At 45.2% G+C, this 11,062-nt stretch overlaps 1 pseudogene; it reads right to left on the bottom strand.

Annotated features, from left to right (window-relative positions):
• Positions 1–544: 544 nt before the first annotated feature.
• Positions 545–11,062, bottom strand: part of LOC118022547 — a 30,791-nt pseudogene continuing 20,273 nt past the window's right edge.

The following is an 11,062-nucleotide window of genomic DNA, read 5'->3' as shown; positions in this document are numbered from 1 at the left end:
CTGAGGTGAAGTCCAACCGCAGGGCCCTCTACCCTTCCGAGACAACATGCTTCCAGCATAGGTGAGAGACAGTGTCTCCTTTTGGCACCGGAGAGTTAATATACAAGTAAGAAAAACTGTCCTGATAAACAGTTACAGAGGAGCTGGAGGCAAGGACAGTGATAAATAGGTTACACATTAGAAGCCCTGGGGGCAAAACATCCTGACTTTGCAGCTTCCAAGACCCTGGGGCTAACAGACCAAGAACCACTGGTGCAGAGCCTGCCTCCCCTCTTACCCCTCTGCTCTGGGGTAACCCCTAGACTCATTACAATGCATTTGCATTACGGTTTTAGTCCCCCAAGGAGGTTCCCATAGAAACCTTGTAGGTTTCTCCCAACCTGTGGGAGGAGTTCCCCAAATGATTAGAAGCAGCCTCTATTAGAGACCACCCTGTCCATGATCCAAGACTCCCCCCCTCCATAAAAAGAAAGTACCCCTGTAGCCTCAGGGCGGCTGCAACCTCTGGGCCTGTCCACTCTTTCTTCTTTAGAGTGTACTGTCCTTAAGAAACTGCTTTGTGCTTGCTACCTTCCTTCTGGCTATCTTTCTTTGAGCGTGGATCCCCATGTAAATCTTTTCGTGGGGAATCCAAGGACTGCAACCTCCATTCACACAGCGCAGGTTCTCCTGGTGGTAATAGTCCCAGTCGCTCGTTTGGGATGACCTTCTCCCTGCTGGCCACCGGCTGTGGTCCACACTCAGGGTGAGGAAGATGCTCGTGCTGTCTTCCGTCTTGAACCGTCTCTGCTCTGACCGCTCTGACTGGTCGCCCTTCTCGTGCTCTGTGGGCAAAGAGGCCGACACTGACGCATGTGTTGCCAGTTTGCGCAGAGGACTCACCACTGCATTGTTCACCTGGTCGTGACTGGCAGCCGGGATTGGCACCGTGTGAGTCCCGTTTTGTGTTAGGGTTTTTTTGAGCAACCGGTACCTGACCTGGAGGTACCTGTTATACTGTGGTGACTGGACAAGGGGTGGTCTGTGACGTCTGAGTGGTCTGGCCAGCAGTGCCTAGTGTGGCACGGCTAATTGCAGGAATAGGCTCTACGTTCACCTTCACTTCTTTGTGATCTCCATTCTCTTGCAGCTGTGCCTTAGGAGGGGCCAGCACGGCCCCCTGAGTGACCACTGCCTGGCCGGCGACAGTGTATGTGTTTGCTGGGGCCAGGCTGGCCCTGCTGGTGATAGACACCGCTGGGATCTGATGGATGACGTGCACTTCCTGCACAACAAGCTGCCGGGAGGCCGAGGTGGTCACAGGGCTGTGACTGTGTAGGTGACAAGCCTGATGGTTGGTGGCAGCTGCTGCTACATGGCAATTAAAACGGGCCAGCTAGGCAGCCTGGTGTGCTCTGGGCAGACGGGGCCTCTTGGATGACAGCCAGTTTGGACTGTGAGGTGCCAGGCTCAGGCTCTGGGGGCGGGGAGGGGGGCGGTGAACCTTCTCTTAAGAGGCTCTTGGGGGTCTGGGCACCGCTGCAGTGAGCAGACAGCACTCCAGTGTGATTGAGAGAGGCTGGGGCCCTTCTAGATGAGAGAAGTCCCGGGGGCGGGGGGGGGGGGGTTGGTTTGAAGCAAGGCCACGCCCCTAGGCCATCTTTATCCTAGAAGCCTGCTCTATTAATTTGCTTTCAGAGGTAGGATCTATCCTCCGGAATAAGCCTTTGCCTGGTTCTTCCTGGGAACCTGGTATTTTGATGAAATAACGATTCGGAGAGATTGCAGCAAATTGAATTCTGCCAGTCCTTGTCCACAGTCCTGTAGTATGGATAATTTTTAGTGAATACATTCTATTTAGGGTGAGTTGTTTATCAGGAACCATTGTAATTGCTTGTACGATCAACTGTGCAGAGGAATAAGGTGGCTTTGAATCCTCTTCTGGGCTGTCTCCACCAGAAACTTCCTTTTCATTTTCTGGCTGCAAGTTGGCGGCCATTAAATTGCGGTCAGCTGGTATCACACAGCCCATTTTGTGCCCCGAAGGGCCTGCTCCCCGCGGGCTGGATGAGCAGGCATTTGCAGCACTGACGCCTTGCGTGGGGGAGGGAAGGGGGCTGATGAAGCAGGCCGTGGTGTCTGGAATGTTGATGGTCAGGGGCAAGACGTGGGCGGGCACGGCTTCACCGCGGAGTCTCCTGCTACTCCCTCTTCTCATTGGACAGGGCGGAGAACGTGATCTCGATGTTTGTGTCTGGGAAGCTGAACGCGCATGCGCGGGAGCTGTAGCGGCAGCCACGGACGCCCCCGGAACTCGCTGAGCTCCAATGCGCTACTCTTGCCGAGGCAGCGCGGGAAGCGGCTTGGGGCGTGAGGCTGTCGTGGTGGCGCAGCGAGATGAAGCTCGAGTGGCCCATGTTCACCTCCACTGGGCCCTGCAACCAAGTGGCGCCGCCCGGTGATCACCGAGTGCTTCTCCATCAGGTACTGGAACTCGTGGCCCTGGAGGCACGCCAGGTCCCAGGAGTGGGGCGGGACCCGCCAGGGGCCTGCGAGTGGCCCTGCAGCCTTCCATGGAGGCCATGGAGCTGAGGACGCATGAGGGTGCCTGGTGAGCGACAAGTGAAGGCTTCTCCATTGTATTGATTCATTGACTGATTCATAGATTTATTTATTTTAGAGAGAGAGAGAGAGAGCATAGAGGGAGGGGCAGTGGAAGAGGGAGAGAGAGTCTTAAGCCGACTCAGCGCTGAGTGCGGGGCCGGGTGGGGTTGAATCTCACCACCCTAAGATCAGGACCTGAGTGGAAACCAAGAGTCCGAGGCTTAACCAACTGCGCGACCCAGGCGCCCCTTTCCATAGTTATTATGAAGGACATATCTGGGGGGTATTCCTCTATGGTGAAGGGCGCTTTCAGTTTGAGAATGCTGCTCCACCTCAGGGGGAGTGTGTATGTTGGATGAGTTTGGTGGTCCTCTGGCTTCCAGGAATCACTCTTTAATCCGAGGCAGTGGAGAAGAGTGTTTAGAAGAACAGCCCGTATTTCTGCCCCTATACCATTGAGTTGAGTTTGTTCTAAGTTAGGGGTATCAGTGAAGGTTCCATGAATTTCTTTTTCCCCCTCTGCTGTCCTTTTCCCCAGTTGTCAGGAGAAGTCATCACTGCGTTAGTTCTGGGAGCCCTAATTGTTCTGTTTCTGGAAGGAACTTTTAAAGGATTGTTTGAGTTAAGCTTCCTTTACTTGTTTCACGACTGATGATAGGTTCTTTCTTTATTCTTTTTCTTTTTGGAGGATACTGTCATGTTATATGTTTTATGTCTCTCTGCCATCTTTCCCTGTACGTGGCTTGCGTGTGTTTAATCTCCTTGAAAAATTCTCATAAAACTTGCTTTTGTGGCTAGTTTTAAAACCCTTCACTATTGTAGTCTTCATGATGTCTGTCCTATTCATATGACACCTATCCTATGCCACAGAGGAAGTGAAATTGTGTGTGGTCATGGTTAAGATGTTTGAGGGAATTCTCCAGGCAGCTTGTATCATTTCTTTTAAAAATGTATTTTCCTCTTTGACCCAGAATATACTGAAAAGTAATTTTATAGAAGATTCATTTCTGTCTTTCTGAATTTGTTCAATTTAAAGATCATTTTTTTCCCCTCTGATATAAAACAAGGAACCTGGCTGGGGGTGTCTAGCAAGTAGGGTCCTGAAGTATATGAATTTGTTTCCTGGGGCTGCTGGTAACAAATTGCCACAAACCAAGTAGCCTGAAACAACAGAAATTTATTCTCACAATTCTGGGGATTAGAAATCCAAAATTAAGGTGTCAGTGGGGCCATCCTCTCCCTGAAGAAACAAGGGAAGAATCTTCCCTCGACTCTTCCCAGCTTCAGGCAATCCTTGGCGCTCCTTGGCTTGCAGCTGCTTCCGTCAATCTTGTCATTACATGGTCTTCTTCCCTGTTTGTCTCTGTTTCTCTGTGTGTCCTCTCCTCTTTTAAGGGCCTGATTAGTCCACTGTAACCCATGATCTCCTTTTTACTGAACTAATTGCACCTGCAAAGGTCCTATTTCCAAATAAGGTCACATTCTGAGGTTCTGGGTGGACATGAATTTTGGGGCTATACTATTCAGTCTACTAAGGGGATGGGGCAGGTAGTGTGTAGAGACTGAACCCCTCCGGACTAAGAAGCACGTAAGTGTTGGTATTTGAGTAGTGTACCAGTGAAGGAAGATTCGAAATCATGGTTTGTCCTCTCTGTACGCTCAACTACCCAGTGTGCCTTCAAAGCTTGGTTAGGGGGTGTCTGCAGGTATGGGGTGTAATTAGTGAGGGAAGGATCAAGAGGAGTGCTATAGGAGAAAAGATACTCGGTTTCACAATGAGCCTGTTCGTTTCTTCAAGTATGAAAGTGGAAGCTTAGAGCCTGATCCAGAAGAGGATCTGCAAAGTGGGAGCTGCTCTGTAGCAAATATACAAGGAAACCGAAGTGGTTGGATATTGCTTTGCATAATGCCTTTCCAAGTACCTCGGGTGGAAGCAGCTTCTCTTCAACCGCAGCCTCAGGTCAAGAGCTGTATTTGTCTTTCCTGCAGCAGAGGAACCTTCGTCCTTAGCTCTTGCGTGGACCTGACTTGGGAGGAGGTGGGGTCATGAAGTAGGAGAGAACACAGTGGTGAGGACAGTGCGGACACCAGCACTTGACATTCTGTCTCCAGAAAAGTAAACATTCGTGATTGCTACCTTGGCCACTATCCTCTCACCCTGATCTCTAATCCCCCGTGCTAACGTCGAAAAGGACTTTGAATCCTCTGACGTTTGCTTGAGCTTAGAGTTCTTTTTTTTTTTTTTTAAAGATTTTATTTATTTATTTGAGAGAGAGAGAGAGAGAAACAGCATGAGAGGGGATAGAGTCAGAGGGAGAAGCAGGCTCCCCCCGAGCCGGGAGCCCAATGTGGGACTCGATCCCAGGACTCCGGGATCATGACCTGAGCCGAAGGCAGTCGCTTAACCAACTGAGCCACTCAGGCGCCCGAGCTTAGAGTTCTTTTCAAAGCTCCAGAGCTGCTGAGGAAATTCTACCTAGTAGGGAAAAGGTATTTACTCCATTGTCTCATTTACATACATAGTTGATTAGATTTGAAAAGTAAAGAATAATGTTGGCTAGTTAAGAGTAAGATTGATTGATTGATTGATTTCTTAGAGAGAGGAGGGGGAGAGAAAGAGAGAGAATCTTATGCTAGGCATGGAGCCTGACACAGGGCTGGATCTCAAAATCCTGAGGTCATGACCTGAGCTTAAATCAGGAGTTGGACCCTTAATCAGCTGAGCCACCCAGGTGTCCCAAGAGTAAGAACTTTTTAGTCACTTGAAATTTAGAAGCTTCCTGATGAAGAAATAATTCAGGCTTTAAAAACTACCTTGTCTATTTCAATTACATTTTATTATTTGCCTGAGGCTTGACCGTAAAGACACAATAAATCTAAGAAAGAACAGAGTTATGCTCAGGCACCAAGTGGGTTATTTCAGTTACTCCAGGCAGAGAAATCTGTTTCTGAACCAAGTCTCAGCTGGTGGGACTCCTTCCTTGCTTGCACTTCATAAGTAGAAAAAAAGTGAAAGCCTAACCAAACATTCTCAGTTGCCAAGGAAGCACAACGTTTTCTGCTGAATGGAAGAGAAACGTGAACTTTCCAGTCTTGTTGACTCACTGTAAGTCGATACCAATGATCCCAAGTAAATGGTTTGTCAAACAACGGAGTTCTGTTGTCCTTTGAACTTTATACATGGTAAAAATCCAATACTAACTGATTACTTGAGAGTGGGGTATTGTAATAATTAGGTGGTTTGACTCTCTATATGTCCTCCACTCCCCACTGCTTAAATGAACTTCTACACGTACAGAACATGTATGGGTACGGAGTCAACTCAGACTAGTGCAGTTCAAAACCACACAGTTTGAGTCTTATATTTTAGGTTCTGAGCAGGTAATAGTTTAGAGGCATGCTTATAACTATGGCCCCCTATAGATGAGCCTCCTAATTGGCTTCACATGGTCTGCAAAGATAGCTCTGTCTGCCATTCTCATGTGATAAGAAGACATCCCTTGGCTGTGTGAACAGAAGTAAGAAAGAGTGCCTACTCATCCTCGAGGCTCACATATTCTAAGTATCAGGAATAGAGCTTGGATTGAGCATGGGCATCATATAAAATCACAGTGTCTCTCACCTCTTCAAATACGGAGCAGTATGAAGCCTCTGCTGAGGGAAAGATGATCACACCATGACTGAAGTTTCATTAAGCTTTGATTTGACAACAGGTGATTAGGCAAGAGTTGTTAGAAGACATTACAAGTTTGTAAAACTTTGAGATTCTTCTTTAAATAATGAAAAAAAAAAGGCTTCAGGAAGTATTCGAAAAGCTTTCTTTAATGTCCATCTGGCCTCTGGTATAGTGCTGAGTACATGTTAGCATTCCATAAATAGTTATCCAGTGATTGATTGGCTTTGCAACTATTACACTGTAGAATGTCATTAGGAATGCGTGGTTGTTGAGAAAGGAGATAAAGATTAACAGAAGAATGAAAATAATTCAAATAAAAATGAAGTCTGTGCTTTAGATGAATTAACATGGAAATTCTTGTACATGTCTTTAAAAAATATGGTGATATTTTCAAATGCTCAAGACTCCTAATTACCTTTATGGATATGAATGGTTAGAAAGCTTGTTATTACCCTATTGATCATCAGCACTGATTTGATTGATTTCCCTGGATAGTCTCTTATTTTCCTTATTGATCTAAATAGCCCCTGGAAGCTGAGCTCACCAGACAGAGAAGAACCTTGATCTAGGGTCCCTTTCTTTATGGATCATTTGGTGTCTTTTGACTCTAAGGGTGTGGGAAGGAAGAAAGTAAGAACATGATAAAATTTTGGTCTTCTGTTTGTCCACATCTGCATCAGCTTCATCAAGAAGCCTCAAAGCTTCTTCATTACAGTGTTTTATTCCAACCCCCTTCACTGCTTTTCTAAAATTGTCAGTTTACTGAATGATCCTGTGACCATATCAGTACTGCCTAGTTCTTATTGAATATTTCAAGTAAAGCTTTGGCCATCAATCTACAATGATACTAAATTATAATTAAAGGCAAACCTAGGGTCTTCGGGTTTATAATGTTATTGTTGACAGGATTCTGAATATAAAAATTCAAAACAGATATGCCCCTGTTTGATATATATGTGCTCATTTTGGAGAACATAAAGCCTCCATTTAGAAGTAGAAGTAGAAAGGAAAACCTTTATGCCACTGAGTTAACAGGAATAGGAAATTATTCGGATGTTTTGGGGACGTGGAGCCAATTTTTAGCTGATGAAAATCATGATGTTTACGTGCCAGGCCCCTCTGCCTGGAAATGGGAATGCCAGATTAGAGGAGTATGTGCTGTGAGAATGGAGGTGCTTGCAACACCGCAAACCTGAACAGTTATGAGAAGGTAGTAGCTCTAGGTATGGATTACCAGCCATTTGGTTCTCCACCCCCACTAATCCTGGGAGTTTCTGCAGGCCAGTATTTGCCAGATTTTCAGAAGAATATTCTGTATAACTGAAGAGCTTAGCACAGGTAGTAAGTACTACTTGTTTACTATGTAATCATATATATATGCAGCTCTATATGTGTGTATATATATATATATAGAGAGAGAGAGAGAGAGAGAGAGAAGGGGGCCTTCTCATGGCATGAAAGAGTTGGTGCATTCATACAGCTGAGCAATTTTTAAAAGATTTATTTATTTGAGAGAGAGAGAGCATTCGAGCAGGGGGAGGGGTAGAGGGACAGGGAGAGGGAGAGAGAGAATCCCTAGCAGACTCCCTGCAGAGAATGGAGCCCGACACAGGGCCTGATACCATGACTCTGAGATCATAACCTGAGCTGAAATCAAGAGTCGGACGCTTAACCGACTAAGCCACCCTGGCGCCCCAAGGAGAGCAATTTTCTGCTCAGTTAATGAGCTTCTACTCACTAAGAATATAACATAGTTTATTGCAATTTTAATAATGACAAATTTAATATAGAAGTGATTATTAACAAGTTCCTGTATCTCTAATTAGAAGGATTTGGGTTATAACAAAGTCTGGGAATATAAGCCTGAGCATATTATCCAATATTTGACAGTTACCTAAGAACACATGAATCTGATAAGTTTGTGAAATGGACTGGACATTACATTATGTCGTGCGGTTAGAACCAGAGCATCCATCAAGGCAGAGGCCAACATCTGGGATGTGATCCAGGATATTCCTGATAATGGCAGGCAGCAAGTCAGCGCTGTCCATATGCTATCTGTGCACATGTTCTGTATGAATCCAAGTCCTGATTTGGCCACTTTTTAAAGATAGCCATTGAGCAAGGCTTGGTGCAGTTCAGTATTCAAGTGACACCTGAAGATTTGGCTTCAGGGCTACAAAGATCGGTAACAGCAATTATATATTTATGTGGGTGTGCACACATGTGCCTTCAGACAAAAACAGAATAACATCAAGTTGACTTGTTTAAATTAAATTTTCAAATACTATAACTGTTAATGATCTATCTCAGATATGCTTTTATCAGGTTTCACTTCCCTCGAAATGGTATTCTTAAAAGATTTGTAATTATGGTTTATGAAGTGTAAGACTGGATTCACTTAGCCTTGTTTTGTTTTGTTTGCCTAGGCAGAGGTTGGTAGTAGACTGTTGCATAAAATAATACCTCGTTGGAGGATATTCCACAGAGGGAGGATTTTAATGGGAACTTACTATGGGGAAGCCAAGGGTAGAAGTTAGGGTGGGAAAAGCATGAATTTTGGGGGTGCTGATGCACCCAGGCAGAACTGTCAAAGTGACATTCCCTTGCCCCCACACATGGTCCTCTTCATCTTCTTCATAACAGAGGTCTTCATACGGCCGTCCAGAAGTCAGAGAACAGTTTTGCTATCTGAACTTGAGCTTGTTCAGATTCTGGTTCTGCCCCTCCTCTGGGATATGACTTGGACCAGTGTGAAAGGGTGGGGTTGGGGAGTGTATGTGGTGGTAGAGATATCAGTTAGTTTATGATTGCCAGATTTAGCAAATAAAAATACAGAACATCTAGTTCAATTTGAATGTCAGAGAAAAACAAATATTTGTTTAGTATGAGTGTGTCCCAAATACTGCACTAAAAAAATTTTATTATGTATCTGCATTTCAAGTCTAATTGAGCCCCCTGTATTTTTTTAATTAACATATATTATTTGTTTCAGGGGTACAGGTCTGTGATTCATCAGTCTTACACAACACCCAATGCTCACCACAACACATACCCTCCCCAATGTCCATCACTCAGCCACCCTATCCCCCCACCCCCTTCCCCTCCAGTAGCCCTCAGTTTGTTTCCCAAGATTAAGAGTCTCTTAATGGTTTGTCTCCCTCTCTGGTTTAATCTTATTTCATTTTTTCCTCTCTTCCCCTATGATCCTCTGCCTTGTTTCTTAAATTTTGCATATCATTGAGATCATATAATTGTCTTTCTCTGACTGACTTATTTCACCTAGCATAATACCCTCTAGTTCCATCCACATTATTGCAAATGGCAAGATTTCATTTTTGATGGCTGCATAATATTCCATTACACACACACACACACATCTTCTTTATCCATTCATCTGTTGATGGACATCTTGGCTCTTTCCATAGTTTGGCTATTGTGGACATTGCTGCTTAAACATTGGGGTGCAGGTGCCCCTTCTGATCACTACATCTGTATCTTTGGGTAGTACAATTGCTGGGTCGTAGGGTAGCTCTCTTTTCAACCTTTGGAGGAACCTCCATACTGTATTTTATTTGGCAACCCTTATTTTTAGAGTTAGAATTTTAGTGGAGGAAGCTGCTACTTAAAGCCTTCTGGAGTTTTGCTATGGATGTTTGTTGAGTTGGGTTTTTTGTTTTGTTTGTTTGTTTGTTTGCTCAGTGATGTTTGATTGGCCTTCCTTATATAATCAGATGTAAAGGAAAGGGGAGTATGAACCAGCACTCTGGGCATAGAGTTTCACTGGAATTTTTTTTTATGGCTTGTCAAAGGCCACTTCTCTCAAGACCCGTCGTAAGCAGAGAAGGTAGTAGAGTAGGAAGTGGGCATGTTTACACTGACCTAGGCATCTCCCTCGAGGAAAAGAATTAAGATTCTTCAGTGTCTATTATCAGGCACTTCTATATAACTAAAGCCTGCCAGAATAATGGGTTAGATGGTCATGACTGACACCTACTTGCAGACAGATGCCCAGTATCTCAAAAGGGAACTATCATCAAGGCAGGGAGGCTGAACTGATGGCCTGGATCACCCGCAGAAATTTTGCCTAGTATGTGCCACAGGCTGAAACCCCGTCATCTAGTTTTCCTGGCAAAGGGTGTGCTGGGGCAATAACATTGAATATGTAAGGAGGAGTCTTAAGAGGCCAAAGTGTTTGATTTTTTTGCGAATGCCATGCCAGAGAAAGTAAAACCATTTTCCGTGCAAGTACTCCTGTAGCGAGGGCACGTATTGGGGTCAGCAGTTCTAACCTCACAAGAACCGACCCAAGGTGCAGGGTTAGCAAAACAGCTTGGTGAGCTCAGGTTTCTCATAGTACCTACCAGGCCGCATTTCACTCCTCCTTCTGTGGTCACTTCCCTTGTTGAGTTCTACTCATTTGCCTGATTTCCTTTTCCCACAAGTGTGAATTCTTTTAGAAGCTCATCTCCTCTTGCAGTTAGACTCATTTGTTTCAGTAGAACAGAAAAACATGGCCAAATGCTATACTAGTTCTTTGCCCTGGAGGATAATTGACCCTAGCATACAAATAAAGACTAGGGAGGGGAAGATATGGGCCGGGGCAAGTGCGTGATGGTGGGGAGGTACCCTGAACTTAGCCTCAGGGCTCTGCATTTAAAGTGACTAGTGTCTGGCACGTGGACACAATCACTCAGTATTAGTTTCCTTCCACCTGTCTGTTAGCAACTGTGCTGGAACCAGCTAGCTAGCTTTATACCCAGACAGAGAGGAGAGGTCAGGAAGAAGGAGGTAGTAGAGGAA

Source organism: Mirounga leonina, unplaced genomic scaffold (genome assembly GCF_011800145.1).
Source record: "Mirounga leonina isolate KUSES-001 unplaced genomic scaffold, KU_Mleo_1.0 Mir_176, whole genome shotgun sequence".
NCBI classification, from domain to species: Eukaryota; Metazoa; Chordata; class Mammalia; order Carnivora; family Phocidae; genus Mirounga; species Mirounga leonina.
This window is presented reverse-complemented; position numbering and strand designations above follow the sequence as displayed.